Consider the following 16,533-nt stretch of genomic DNA (forward strand, 5'->3'; position numbering starts at 1 on the left):
AGGGTCCCCTCCTCTCCGTTACTACAACGGCCCTGCCTTGCCTAAGGTAATTTCTCTTTACAGTGAACCACAGGTTAAGCTTCAGTGATCCTTCATCAGTAACCAGAGGACCTGAGTTACTTAATCAATAATCAGAGGACCTGAGTTACAAGTTTTAGGGTAATTATCTAAATTAGAGGGGGAGGGACTTTTTCCCAGAGAAAGAAAATAAAAACTTCAGCAAAACTTAATAGTATCAAAAAATACTTTGAAAAGCACAATTAAAAGTCCTGTGAGCACATTTTGTAAATAATGGCCTGTATTAAAAGCAATATGTTAAGGACCTCACATCAGTAAAAAAAAAAAAAAAAAACAACTTCATAAATGAAAAGTCATGTGATATCATTAATTGTCTATCATAGTAATGAAAATATTAAAATTATATTTTAACAACTAATGAAAAAGGCTTAATATATTTTAAATCCAAATATTTTAAATTAAAACAATTCTCTTGTGTAAGCGAATATTTAGGCTAATACTTGTTACCAGTCATTACAAGTTCTTTTTCCAATGGATAAATGCTTCACAATTATTATTTTTTTAGTTTCAGTTTAGTTTTTAGTTTTTAGTTTCCTCAGATACATGAAAAGTTATAGATTTGAAATTTATAAGCCAGTGTTCTGAAAAAGTTCCAAAGTTATATTATTTATTTTTGTTAATTTTCAATTACAGCTGACATTCAATATTATATTAGTTTCAGGTGTACAGCATAGTGGATAGACATTTACATAATTTACAAAGTGATCTCCCCGCTAAGTCTAGTACCCACCTGACACCATACATAGTTATTATTATATAATATTATCAACTATATTATCTATGCTGTATTTTATGTCCCCGTGACTATTTTGTGACTACCAATTCGTATTTCTTAATCCCTTCACTCTTTTCACCCTCAATTTAAACCCCCAACCCCTATCTGACAATCACCTGTTTGTCCTCTGTATCTACAAGTTTGTTTCTGTTTTGTTTGTTCATTTATTTTGTTCTTTAGATTCCACACGTAAGGGAGATTATATGGTATTTGTCTTTCTCTGTATGAGTTACTTCACTTAGTATAATACCCTCTAGGTCCATCCATGTTGTCACAAAAGGTAAAATTTCATTTTTTATTGCCAAGTAGTATTCCACTGCATATATATATACCACATCTTCTTTATCCATTTGTCTACTGATGGACACTTAGATCACTTCCATATCTTGGCAATTGTAAACAATGTAGCAATGAATATAGGGGTACGTATAGCTTTTCAAATTAGCATTGTCATAGATTAATTGACCATATAGGTATGGATTTATTTCTGGTCTCTCTATTCTGTTCCATTGATCTATGTGTCTGTTTATGCCAGCACCATGCTGTTTTGATTACCGTAACCTTGTAGTATAGTTCAACCAGGTAGCATGATAACTCTGACTTTGCTCTTCTTTCTCAAGATTGCATTAACTATTTGGGGTCTTTTGTAGTTCCATATAACTTTAGGATTATTTGTTTTAGTTCTGTGGTAAATGCCATTGGTATTTTGATAAAGTTTGCATTGAATCCATAGGTAATATAGATTGTTTTAGGTAGTATAGACTTTTTAAAAAAACTTTCAACAGTACTTTATTTTATTTTATTTTTTAATAATAATCATTATTTTATTTATTATGGTGACATTGATTAATAAAATCCAATAAGTTTCAAGTGTACAATTCAATAGTAAGTCATATATGTATCACATTGTGTGTTTAGTATAGACATTTTAAAGATGTTAATTCTTTCTATCCATGAGCACCATATATACTTCTATTTATTTGTATCCTCTTCAATTTCCTTCTTCAATATCACAATTTTCCAAGTACAAGTCTTTTACCCTCTTGGTTAAATTCATTCCTAGGTATTTTATTCCTTTTGATGCAATTGAAAATGGAATTGTTTTCTTAATTTCTCTTTCTGATAGATTGTTATCGATATATAAATATGCAACCAGTTTCTGAATATTAATTTTGTATCCTGCTACTTTATTGAATTCAATGATCAGTTCTAGGAGTTTTTGGTGGAATCTTATTATTTTTAATAGTATGTAGATTTGTTAGCTATCAACATGTATATAGTAATATTAGACTTTAAAATTACTACATCCTCAATTTAAATGAGGATAATATAGTTGAAGCCTTATACTGTTTATATAGCTAAATTTTCAGATATACTAAAACAAGTTTTTACGTAATTAAAAAAAGTTCATTTTTGGTCACATGATTCATTTAGTATTTCATGATGGCCCACATTATTTAGAGGGTGGTTTTCAATATCAATCGATTCTTTGTTCTCTCTGGAATGTTAGTAAATTTATAGCTTTATTCATTGTATCTAAGAGCAACTTCCTCTTGTGTGCTGAAACTTGATACAAAAACCGCGAAAGAATCTATGAAACTGATTTCAAAAGTTGACAGGAAGTAGCTTTCAGAAGTCTTTATAAATTTACAGAATACTTTCACCGACCTGTGGCCAGGCAGAATCTAAAATATTACTGTCTGAGATACACCAGTGGGTTAAAGCAGGCAGTTATCTACTTCTATAAAGAACTGGAGAGCAGCTTTATCAAGCTTCACAATGTATACATCTCATCCTATTTCTCCTCACTACATCTTGAGAATAGATTTTAAAGAGGCAGAAGAGTAAAGATAACATTTTATTTCATAGAGAAGAGAAATTCACTGTTAGAGAAAAGATTTGGAGACAAAGGGATCTGACATTGCCCAGCTAATTTTCTTTAGGTCTTATTCAGCCCACCATGGGTCACTTTGCCCTTGGAAATGTGGATTTAAAACTAACCCTAACTCTAGTCTCCTCAAGTTAGCAGAAATTTTCAGTGCTTTTAGCCTATATAAATACCACTATTTCTTAAAGACAGTTCATTTTGTAGCCTATTCTCAAAAGAAACTCATGCTATGAAAGTTACCGTATTCATAGATGTCATAGATGGGCAAGGGAGAAGGAAACATTTTAAAAGAGAATAATGAAATATCTCTGTTAATAAAAGTACTCTTATTTTGTTTTAAAAATCAAAACTAGATATACTTATATATGTAAATGTGTATGTATGTATATACATATATAAACAAGCCTCAGTTTCTTTTTTCTGTAAAATAAGGATAAATAATATCTATCTCAAAAATTGTTATAAGGCCAAATTATTATTATAGTTATTTTTGTTGTTACTATTTGATTTATCTTTACTCTGAATCAAGCATTGCTCTACACACTGTATTAATTTTATTCTCATAAAATGCCATGAAACATAAAATCCCCATTTTACAGATGAGGATATTATGGCAAAAAAAAATACATAAATTATTTAAAATCACACTTGAAAGATCTTTTTAAAAACTTAGCTCAATCCATAGTAGATGCTCTATAAATTTTATTTCTCGACCTGTCTACTCTTGCCTACTTTGGTTTTATAAAACAGGAAACTTTCACTCAACCTGTCTTCCAGCCATCTCCACAGGATATTATCTGTTAATCTCCTACTTAAAATTTCAGGTAAAATTATATAACACCATGGTGACAAGAAAACAAATCATTAAAGAAATAAACAAAGAAAATAAAGTTAAAAAAATAATGACATGTACAAACACACATGCACTATGTTTTTAATGAAAATACAAGTTTGTTATTTCATTTCTAATATATATTTCATTAAGCTGACAAACAAGCAAAGCTCATTGTAAGGCAGAGTTGTTTATGCTCTCAGGAGCAGAGATGATGAGCTCACCAATATCTTCCATTGGTATGGTACTGGAACGCTGTTTTCTGGATTCTATTAGGCCCAAGGGATCTCAAATGAAGAAGAACATAATTAATTTTTCACTATCAAATTCTCATGTTAAAATACTCTGACAATAAAAGAGTACCTAATAGCAAATGGTATCTAATATGTGCTGACTATGTAAATGAATTATCTGAGGATATCAGAGAATAGGGTATTATTTAACCTTAGAATTTCTGTACGAGATGGAAAATATAATTTTCTCGTCTTAAAGAATAAACTTGCCAAGTACTTATGGGGCTGATGACTTGCTCAAGACTGATTACAAGGCAAAGAATAAATATAAAAATTTAGACCCATTTTCTCTTTTTGTGTGGGACTGAGTGAAGGATGGAAAATAGTTTTGTAGGTAAAAGAGAATGCATTTTTCTTTTAATTTGAAGCAGTGTTTAAATTTTTAAAAAGCATGAACTTTGAAATTATGATAATATAAATGGTTTTTTACTATCACAATTTTAGTAATTTTAGTAATACTTAATAATTTACTAACATTAAGCATTATATCAAGCAATTTTTATATGCCATACAGCAGCTGCATCTTTATACACATTAAATCATTTCATTTATGAGATTATAAAACTGACGATCACGCAATGACAAAGATTCTATGAATTGGATACTATCTGCTAAGCCGAAGAATTCTGTGCTCAAAAATATGTTTATTTGCCCACAGCTACATAGATGGTAAGTCCTAGATATTTCTAACAGTGGTCTTTCCAGCAATAAAGCTAAATGGTTTCATAGTTAGGTGTGTTACTTCCTAGGATCTGAAACCTGATTTTACCATTTACAGTTTTTTTTGTAGTTGAGCAAGTTACATAAACTCTGAAAATTTCTAATGATAATATGAATTCCAAAGCTATTATTACTATTAAATTGAAGTGAAAATATATGATATGGAAATTATAGTGCCTATAAGTGATCAATAAATATTAATTTTCATATTGCCCCATGTCATTTTAAGTAATTAAATTTGATAATTATAATATAAACTAAGATTGTTTATAAGATACAGTTTGTGGGAAAAGAACATCGCTTCATTTCTAGGTATACAGCAAACAAAATACAACAATCAAAATCCATGTAATTAGATCATTTATTGCACAGGTAAACTGTCACAGGTACACAATAGTATTTGTATTTCTTTTGAGTTTTTATATATGAGAAGCTTTTATAAATATGTACTTTGAGTTTTTATAAATGTGAAACAGCATTTTAATTAGTAGTATCCTAATGGGGTTTTTTAGCAATAAAAGAATGTTCCATAAAAGTGCTCATTTCAGAAGTCTACAGCCATGCTACCCTGAACAAGCTTGATCCTGTCTGATCTCGGAAGCTAAGCAGGGTTGGGCCTGGTTAGTACTTCTATGGGAGACCATATAGGAAGACCAGGTGCTGTAGGCATAAAAAATAAAAAATAAGGGATTGAAAGCTGACAAGGTCTTTGCAATCTGTGAGGTCAACCAAAGGTTGCCTTGCCTTAAAAAAAAAAAGTGCTTATTTCTTTTTTGTTTCTACTGTTGTGACTTAAAAGAATATAGTTTGATAATCGAACGATATTAATTTCACTTAAAATTGTAAAATGTTAGATATAAAACAAACTGGAGTGACCATTTTGCGTGTTTCCCAATATTTTTAGATAGATAAAATAAGGCTCAGAAATATGAGGTAGGTAGCTTAGCGTCACACTGCTGGTTTGTGGAAAAACTGGACTCATATACCTCTTTCAGTTCTCGATACCAAGCTTAGGAAAAACCCACAAACATTCCTATAATTAAAACATTTTAATTTTTACATATTTTAAAAGGAGCTAATAAAATCTGTTCTGTTTAGGTCAAGAATCTGTTGAATATTAAAATATCGCTTACTAGGAGAATGATGTATTGATTGATTATTATCAATTTAATATTCACTTTTTCTTAATGATTAAAGCACATCATATTCTTAGGTATAATATTTGCTTATTTTAACTCACTAATGGGCCTGGGGGTCAATAGTTTTGTTGAAGTAAACATGGATTAATATTGACTTTAAAAGTCTGAAAGATATTAAATTTTTTCTAAGGTCTTACAATTATCCTCCAAAGGAAGTTATACTTCAAGGAACATTTTTAGAGAAGTAAACAAAAGAGGCCTAAGAGAAATGATCATCTTCTACATTTCTTGAGCTTCTACCAACTCAATTTCTTTCATATGGTGTTATATACCACTCAAGGGTATCATCCTTGTAATGATTTTTTGGCTCTGATTCTTACCTTAAGGGTATTCATTTAAAGCTCTCAGGAGTTTAAAAGTAAGTTAAATTTGACTGCATTTATTCTATGAATATTTTGGGTTTTTTTAGGAGTAATAATGCTAATTTGGAATATTGAACTCATATGAAATTTGAATAGGATCCAGGAAATGTTAAAACATACTGATGTGATTAGTTCATCATCAATGGATAATCTACTATAACCAGATATTGGCTAAAATACAGATATTACAAAAGTTACAAAAAACTGTATATAAATTATTATACAGTGTTCATACATAAAATGAGGTTAAAATGTACAATTTAATCTTTTAGAAGTGGCTCCAAATAAAAGTTTTTATAATAAGGTAAAATATGAGTATTGAAGGAAGACAAATATTATTAAAACAAATCATTACTGATATTTAGGTTTTCTAAAAGTCACTTCATATACACTGTGGTAGATTAAATCTCCATATATTTATGAAGCACCTTAGTGTGCAATATTGAGCAAAAAGGAATACTTTACCTTTTCTACCTAGAATATTATTTGTATATCTAATTAATCAAACTTTGTGGTCAAAATCAATACCTATACTATAGAGCTGATGACCATTTTAGCATAATTTGGCACTTGTTCTATTATGTTGCTTTGTATTAAGATTTAGTTCTTAAATGTTTATATTTAGAAGGGAATGTAGAATAGTAATGAATATTGCTGGCCCTATAGTCAGACTATCTGGATTCAAACCCAGTCCTGCCACTTACTGACAATGTAACCTGGGCAGATGACTTAAGCTTTCTCTATGTTAATTTCCTACTTGATCAAATGGGGATAACAAGACTTAAATTAGAAGACTTTTTGTTGGGAGCTGAGCTAACTTGGCGAGCTCTGAGATAAATGGCACTAAACTATTTTAAGCACTCAGTATTTTCCAAGAAGGGAGTTTGATTGTGGAGCAGAGAGCTCTGAGTTGTGAGAACTTCATTGTTTTGCAGGATAAGTAATTTGGCTGACCTTGGGTCTTGACTGCTGTTTTCTCATTGCAATGCTATAAGTAGTGTGTTCTAAATAAACTCGGGGCTGCAGTATTCACTGTACGCCCTCCCAACTCTATCTCTTGTCTCTGTCTTTTCTTTAATCCTCACTCTCCCTCTCAGGTGCTGTTCATCTCAGCCGGCTGGCTCCGGCAACTTTTTATGAAGATTAAGTAACATAATACATGTACTGAAAGCAGGATTGTGGGTATGTGTGTTTGTGTGCGAGTGTGTGTGTATTTTGAAAAATGATTCAGAATGTAAACTCTTTATTGATTGGAACTATGACCTACTGATACTTCCCAGTGTATCCCAAAGTGCTAGCTTGATAATCAAAATTATAGTGGTAACATAAAATAATTCAATCCCTGATTATTACACCTAGAATACTAAAGAAGCTTCATTTCATTTCAATATACATTTATAAATCTAAATAAAGTAAAAGCCTTGAATTACAAATTCAAGTACATGTTCCAATCCTGGGACAAGGAATCTAAATTCTAATTAAGGAAATAGACATTGTAAAGAAATAATAACAACACACTAAAATGTATAAAATAATATCAGTGTATTCAAGATATGGAAATGGAGAAGAGAGAGTAAATTAATTTTGTCTTTAGGTCACAAGGAAGGCTTTTCAGAGAATCTGAAATTTGTACAAGCTTTTAAGAAATGAATAGAAAATTTCCGGATAGACAGAGAAGTAAGAGTGTCAGCTCAAAGACAGAAACAAGCCATTGCAACAGCTAGATGTGAAGGGGTGGGTCTACTTTTTTAAATTGCTTTGTTGCTGGAGGCTTAAGTCATAGTGTGGTAGAGGTAAACGGAGGGAGTATCAGAGAAGTTTAAAAGTAAAAACCATAGTAAAGCTCATTAAACTTTATCCTTTCAGTTATGGGGTTGTAATCAGGTTTTAGAGATATCATACTGAGAGTTTTCTGGAAGGCAGAAGGAAGGAGCTGAGTTTGGGGATAAGGGGACTAATTTTAAGACTATTGCTGTAATATAGGGTGTATGATGATAAGAACATAAATTAAGGCTTTGGGGAAGCAGTAATAATAATGATAACATTAGTAATGACTAATATCTGCTAAATATACACCATGTATTATCAACATGTACATCATATCTACCTTCTTTCTCCACTACAACAGCTGCATGAAGCAAGTAAGGTTAGGGTTAGGGTTAGAGTTACCTCCATTTTAAGATTAGAAAATGGAACTTAAGTTTTTGTTTGTCCAGAATCACATTAGTAGTAAATGACACATCTGGCATATGAATTTTGAATCTAGAGTCCTTACAGTCTCAACTAATAAGCTAATTCATGAAGAGAAGCTGCTTTCCCCAAGGATACTTGAAAGACAAAAATAATTAGATTTATGAACCAATTGGATTTAGAAGAGTCAAAGATAAAACAGAACCTAAGGTGACTTTCAGATTTCCAACTTGAGTGGTGAGGTGAATGTGATATCACCAAAATAAAAGATACTTAAGGACTCTAGGACAAGAACTATTCACTAGAGAGCAAGGCTCATGGATTAACTTTGTGATTATTAAATTTGAGATCACTGAGGCATATCTGAGTGAAGGTGGGCAATAGCAGTTGGAAATATGTCTGGAGCTCAGAACAAACTAAAGATAAATCTACCTTCTGGAGGACAGGCTTACAGGTGGTTGTTAAACCATGGGAAAGTGTGTGCAATAAGATAAGAGAGACAATTATCAACTATGGGACTCCGGGAAGGGGAGAGGACACTTTGGTCTATATATTCCTTTTGAAAATTGAGAATTAATAAAGAGATCAAAGATCAGTCAGAAAGTGTTAACATAAATCAAGAGAAGAGAGTTTCAAGAGAAAATAAGGTTAAAAATGTCAAATACCATATGTAAGATTCAACATGGATTTAAGCATTTACATTGTATTTAACATTATAAGAGCATTAGGAAGTTATGAGGATAATTATATATGTTTCTTTACTTACATTCACCCCTTCTTAACTCTTCCTCACATTTCCATATTAGTTCAATTATGTCATGTCATTTCTCTGTTCAAAATCATAAATGGCCCTTCATTTCCTTATTAATCGAATACAAACTTTGGAACACAGCATTCACAACTGTCCACAATAAGAACAATTTTTTCAGCCATGTCTGTCATTACCCACTAGACAGCAAAAGATTTTTCTGTCTTTTGCCTTGCCAATGTTGACACATAGTTGATAGGTAATCAATATTGTTGAAGCAATCAATGAATAAATGAGAAATTCTCCTAAAAATGAAGAAACTTTCAGTCACTGTGATCCACTCACTCTCTCCCAACCATGTCCCATACATTTCTTCTCCTTTACCTATGTTCATACATTGCACACTCTCACAAATAATCATGATGTTTATTTTTGTTAAAATACTACCCACCCCTCACATCTGATCTCAAATACTATCATCATTCTTCACATCTTTTCTAATATCTCTAATTAGATGTCTTCCTTCTTTGAATCTTGATCAAAGATTCTATTTTATGATACTTATTTTCATTTAGCTTTGTTATATAAACATTTATATCTTCAAGAATTGTATATTTATTAATATGAGTTTACAAAAGTGAGTAATGTCTGTGTATATATTATTGCATTGCATTTAGCAAGTACTTCAATAACTATTGCCCATAATACATATAAAATATATTTTAAAGCTTGTAATAATATAAATGTATTCATTGATTTGTCTCATATGTATATATACATGTTGAAATATGTAATTGCAATGTAAATGTACTGTCATGTGATTTCTTGAAAAATCACCTGATGCATTTGAGTATATTTCATCTGTTGGGTTCAATTTTGTTCAGTGTGGTAATGCAGACCATAACCCAATTCCCATGCTAGGTACTCCACAATTCAGTATCCAAGAATACTCACAAATTCATAGAAGGATAGATTTGGAAGCATTCTCAGACATAATATATTTCAATTCTCTATTTTATAGATGAAAAGTGGAAGGTCAGAGAGGTGAACTGAAATACTTAGCAACCTATAAAAAACTTATGTCTATATAGGACATAAAATCACCCTACTAAGACTGGAAGACTTAGGAGTCCTACCTAATGCATAGAAACAAACACAGGGAGGCAGCCAAAATAGGGAGACAAAGAAACATGTCTCAAATGTAAAACAGAATAATTTCCAGAAAAAGAACTGAATGAAATGGAGACAAGCAATCTAACGGACGCAGAGTTCAAAACACTGGTTATAAGGATCTTCAATGAATTTAGGGGACTAGCAGATGATCTCAGTGAGAATTTTAACAAAAAGATAGAAAGCATAAAGATAGAGATAGAAAACATTAACAAGAACCAGTCAAAAATAAAGAATACAGTAACTGAAATAAATAACACCTTAGGAGTAATCAACAGATTAAATAAAACAGAGGATTTAATCAGTGATTTAGAATATAAGGTAGCAGAAAACACCCAATTAGGACAGGAACAAGAAAAAAGAATCCAAAAAAAATGAGGATAGTGTAAGGGGCCTTTGGAACAATAACAAGAGTAACAACATTCATATCATAAGAGTACCAGAAGAAGAGAGAGAGCAAGAAATTGACAACCTATTTGAAGAGATAATGATGAAAAACATTCTTAACCTGGTGAATGAAATAGACATACAATCAGGAAACTCAGAGAGTCTCAAACAAGATGAATTTAAAGAGGCCAATGCCAAGACACATCATAATTAAAATGCCAAAGCTTAAAGACAAACAGAATCTTAAGAGCAGTAAGAGGAAAGCAATTAGTTAACTCCAAGGGAGCTCCCATAATACTGTCAGTTGATTTCTCAACAGAAACTTTGTAGGCCAGAAGACATTGGCACAAAATATTCAAAGTGATAAAAAGCAAGGACCGACAATCAAGATTACTCTACCCAGCTAAGTTACAACAGAATCGAAGGACAGAAAAAAGGGCTTTCCAGACGAGAAAATCTAAAGGAGTTTATCACCACTAAGCCAGTATTACAGGAAATGTTGAAGGGACTTAAGAAGAAAAAATATATATATCAAAAATATGAATAATAAAATGGAAATAACTACATATCTATGAACAATTACTTTAAATGAAAAGGAATTAAATGCTCCAATGAAAAGAAATGCTGTCTGAATGGATAAGAACATAAGACACATATACCACCTACAAGAGACTCACTTCAGATGGAAAGACACACACAAACTGAAAATAAAAAGATGGAAAAATATATGTCGAAAATGGCAATGAAAAAAACAGCTGAGGTAGCAATACTTATACCAGACAAAATAGACTTTAAAACAAAGATTATAACAAGAGACAAAGAAGGACCCAGTAATCCCACTTCTTGGTATTTATTCGAAAAAATCCAAAATCTACTTTGAAGAGACATGTGCATCCATATGTTCAATGCAGCATTATTTGCAATAGTCAAGATATGGAGGCAACCAGTGTGTCCATCTATGGTTGAATGGATGAAGAAGAGATGGTACACATATACAATGGACTATTACTCAGTCATAATTATAAACAAATAAATAATAAAAATATGAAATCTTGTCATTTGCAAAACATGGATGGACCTAGAGAGTATTGTGCTGAGTGGAGTAAGTCAGACAGAGAAGGACAAATTTCATGTGATTTCATTTACTTATGGAATCTAAAGAATAAAATAAACAAACAAAACAGAAACAAACTCATAGGTACAGAGAACAAACTGATGGTTACCAGATGGGAGCGGGGTTGGGAGTGAGTGAAAATGGGAGTGAGTAAGAAGTACAAATTGGTAGTTACAAAATAGTTATAGAAATGTAAAGTATAGCATAAGAAATATAGTCAATAATATTATAATAACTATGGATATATAGTGTCAGATGGGTAGTAAATTTATCGGGTGATCACTTCATAATTTATATAAACGTCTAATCACTATGTTGTATACCTGAAGCAAATATAATGTTGTATGTCAAGTGTGATTGAAAATTAAAATATTAAATAAAAAATAACATATCTATTTGAGATATTTGAGACAGAAGTAGTATTTACTATTTAGAAGAGCAGATCTCATTTCAGAAAATTGCTTTTCATTTCTCATAATTTAATTTAATTTAAATTATCAGAAAATATATTAAAATTCAGAGGGAATGGTTTTATGCTGTTGCTAGTGTGTTTTCTAAAGAGGTTTATAGTTAAGTTAGCCTGGATAACAGTAGGAAGAGCAGATTCGGTTGGCAAAGGGTGATCACAGAATTAAACTTTTTGAATTTGCAGAATAGTCTAGACATTCATGGAAATGTTTAGAAAGTATGTAAGTCTTTGTCAGGATGGTTATACTGACATTTATATGTGTGGATCAAAGCTTTGAATTGGAGGAAATCACTGAAGAAAACTTACAGAGTAGATAAGAACGCTAAAGGTACCTGTAAGGCTTATTATATTTACAGTGTGGACACTTATTTATCTGCCCTTCATGTATGAATTCTAGCTATTTTTTCCTTACCATTTAACTCTTCATTCTTTACACTTCACTACATTTTTTCCCCCTGGTACTTATATTTATGTAATATAATACCTATTCTTTGTTTATTTAACTTCCTATTGACTGTAAGCTCTATAAGAATAGACATTTTTTCCAAGATTTTCCTGTACTATCCACAATATGATCAGCTATACAGCAATAAAAAAATACAAACACTAACATATCAATGGTGGAGAGATCTCCTCAATCTTGTATCTAGGCATATGAACACATAAACTCCAATGGTTCCATTGCAGTGGAGAAAGGCCTGGAGGGTGAAAGGAAGGGTTAACAACACTCACAGCTAATCAGCCAGAACTCAGTCACATGCTCACAATTTAACGGCAAGAAAAAGTGAAAAATACAGTCTTTGTGCTTAGAAAGAGGTAAAGGGGTTGTGAATGCACAGCATTTTCTCTGCCCTAGCCCCTGCTCTATCACCAGGGCCCAGAATACCCTTTCCTACCTAGTGGTTCCCAGAAAACGTTATTAAGTAAATATGTTGGTATTTGTTATTTAAAAAGAGAGAAGGGGAAAAAACAACCTCTGAATTTTTTAATTCTTAGCTTTCTATTTTTCTGGTGGATATCCATGAAATTTAGCAAATATTTAGGAAACAGTGCCATATCAACACAATTAAATTACAGCCTAATGCTGTCGTTAATTTACTTTTGAGGTGTAAGAAACACTAGAATCAATTTATTATTACCTACTGGTATTGAAACTTCATGTTATTTATAAATCTCAAGACATTTGGTAAAACAAAAACAAACAAAAAAAACAACTAATATCTAATTAAATACTCCTACCCCTGTGATACTCAGGAACATCTCAGGATCAGTTACATGTCACCAGCCTCTCATATTAAGACAGAGTTACTGTTGAAACTGTTGAAACTGTGCAAAGCAGTGGACACCCCATACTCTGGAAGACTAGTCAGAAACCCAATTTCTCTCAGACATACTTAACGAACCAGAAATAAACCTGAAATCTCTAATTTTTTACCACATAATTTGACAAAGTATTCACTACGCCTCACTTTCTGCACTCCAAGCCCACAGGCCTTTTTTCTCTCTCCCATCACAAGGTGTTTGTACATGCTATTTCCGGGCTGGGAAATTCTCCTTTTTTTCTAAATTAACTCTTGCTCATTCTACAGGAGAAACATTTCTAAGCAGCTTTGCTCTGTCAATTTCCCTCTATTTATGGATACACCCTTACTTCATAGCAAAGAGAAAATCTGATAAACATTAATGAACTGAATATATAGTGAAGGAATTTCTAGAAACGTTTTTCCAAGATTATAAAATTTCTTCTAGAAATCCTACAGCATAGGTGCATTTAATATAAGTCATATTACAAAGTACAAAAAGCCTGTAACTCATGGGTTGTATTGCAAAAGAGGTCAGCTTTAATGGGGCTGTGACGGGGGCTGGATTGAGAAGGAATGGTCAACTTGCACTGAGCTTTTACATATTGGTTTCAGAAGTGCTAATTATATACTATATAGCAATAATGCCCTAAAATGTTTCTCATTTTGATGGTTTTTAATGTACTAGAGAAGAAAAAATTTAAAAACTTGATTCTGAATAAAGAAGCCTGAGTTGTAGTATCAGCCCGCCAAATGTTTCTTGTGAAAGAAGCTGTGAGTAACTAGAGTAACTAGGAAGAAATAAAGCAAGGTACTTAGAAAGCTGAGGCATGAACAGTAGAAATATAAAAAAAGAAAAGAACATGGTAATGACTTAAGAAATATAAAGTAGTGGCAAAATCCTTAGCTACTTTGAAAAATTAATCTACAGGGAAACAATCAGATTGTGAATTAAATTTAACAATATTAAAATTAATTTTTCCTGTTTTTATATTTTCTCACCAAAATCTTAAGTTGGGATGGGGGAGATAAAGAGGATAGAGGAACATAAAAATATCTGAGGGCTATCATATAAATTTATAGGCTTTCTGTGTTATGAGACTGAGTTACTTAGGTTAAAGTTGTAGCTCTTTTATGACATTCTTGTGAAGTAAAATGAATTGGATTTTAATCAGAAAATAATTGTTAAGTAGTTTAAACCATAATATTTTATAAATAGAAGTAAATTCATTTAATTTGAAGAATTAGACAATTTTTTATTGATATACAGTTGACATATACTAGTTTCAGGTGTACAACGTAATCATCTGATATTTGTGTATATTGTGAAATGATAACCACAATAAGTCTAGTTAACATCTGCCACCATACATAGTTATAAAATTTGTATTTCTTGTGATGAGAACTGTCAAAATTTACTCTTAATAACTTTTAAATATGCAATACAGTATAATTAACTATAGTCACCAGGCTGTACATTACATTCCCTTGATTTATTTAATAACTGGAAGTTTGTACCTTTTGAAACTCTTCGTCTATTTTGCATACTTCACCAATCCCAACTCTGGCAATCACCAATTCATTCTCAGTATCTACGAGCTAAATTTTTGCTTTGTTTTGTTTTGTTTTTTAGATTCCACATGTAAGTGAAATCATATGATATTTGTCATTCTCTGATTTATTTCACATAGCATAACGCCCTCAAGATCCAACCATGTCGTCACAAATGGCAAAATTGCATTATTTTTTATGGCTAAATAGTACTCCATTATTTATATATACCACATCTTTTTTATCCATTCATTTGTTGATGGACACTTAGGTTATCTCCATATGTTGGCTATTTTAAATAATGCTGCAATAAACACGAAGTGCATATATCTTTTCAAATTAGTGTTTTTATTTTCCTCAGATAAATATCACAAGCAGAATTTCTGAATCATTTGATAGTTATATTTTTAACTTTTTGAGAAAACTCCATACTTTTTTTCCATAATGGTAGTACCAACTTATACCCCCACCAACAGTGCACAAGGGTTTTCTTTTCTCCACATCCTCATCAATATTTATTATTTCTTGTTGATAATAGCTGTTCTAAAAATGTGAGATAATATCTCATTGTGGTTTTGATTAGCGTTTCCCTGATGATTAGTGATATTGAGTATTTTGTCATGTACTTGTTAGCCATTTCTATATTCTCTTTGGAAAAATGCCCATTTTTAAATCACTTTGTTTTTTTGTTGTTTGTTTTGTTTTTTGCTTTACTATTGAGTTGTATGAGTTCTTTACATATTTTGGATATTAACCCCTTATCAGATTTTTGATTTAAAAATATTTTGTCCCATTCAGCAGGTCGTATTTTCATTTTGTTGATGGTTTCCTTTGCTTTCTAGAAGCTTTTTAGTTTGATAAAGTCCCACTTGTTTATTTTTACTTTTGTTGCCTTTGCTTTTGGTATCAGATCCAGAAAATCATTGCCAAGATTGATGTCAGAGAAATTAAGAAACAATCGTATGTTTCCTTCTAGGATTTTTATGGTTTCAGGTCTTACATTCAAGGCTTTAATCTATTTTGAGTAAATTTTTATGTTGGTGTAAGATAGTGGTCCAGATTCATTCTTTTGCACATAATTGTCCAGTTTTCCCAATATCATTTATTGAAGAGACTGTCCTTTCCCCAGTGTATATTCTTGATTCCTTTATCATCAATTAATCAACCTTATATGTATAGATTTACTTTGGGCTCTCTATTCTATTCCATTGATCTATGTGCCTATTTTATGTCAATATGCTGTTTTGATTACTATAGCTTTGTAATATAGTTTGAAATCAGGAAATTGATGCCTACAGTTTTGTTCTTCTTTCTCAATATTGCTTTGGCTATTTGAGGGTTTTTTGTGGTTCCATACACATTTTAGGATTATTTATTTCTGTGAAAAATGCCATTGGAATTTTGATAGGGATTGCATTGAATCTGTAGATTACTTTGGGTAGTATAGACATTTTCG

General features: G+C 31.5%; 1 pseudogene; it reads left to right on the plus strand.

The window, feature by feature from the left end:
• Window positions 1-5,136: 5,136 nt before the first annotated feature.
• Window positions 5,137-5,255, plus strand: LOC112483545 (annotated as a pseudogene).
• The last annotated feature ends 11,278 nt before the right edge of the window (window positions 5,256-16,533 follow it).

This window comes from Pteropus alecto, unplaced genomic scaffold (assembly GCF_000325575.1).
Source record: "Pteropus alecto unplaced genomic scaffold, ASM32557v1 scaffold46, whole genome shotgun sequence".
In the NCBI taxonomy this organism is placed as follows: Eukaryota; Metazoa; Chordata; class Mammalia; order Chiroptera; family Pteropodidae; genus Pteropus; species Pteropus alecto.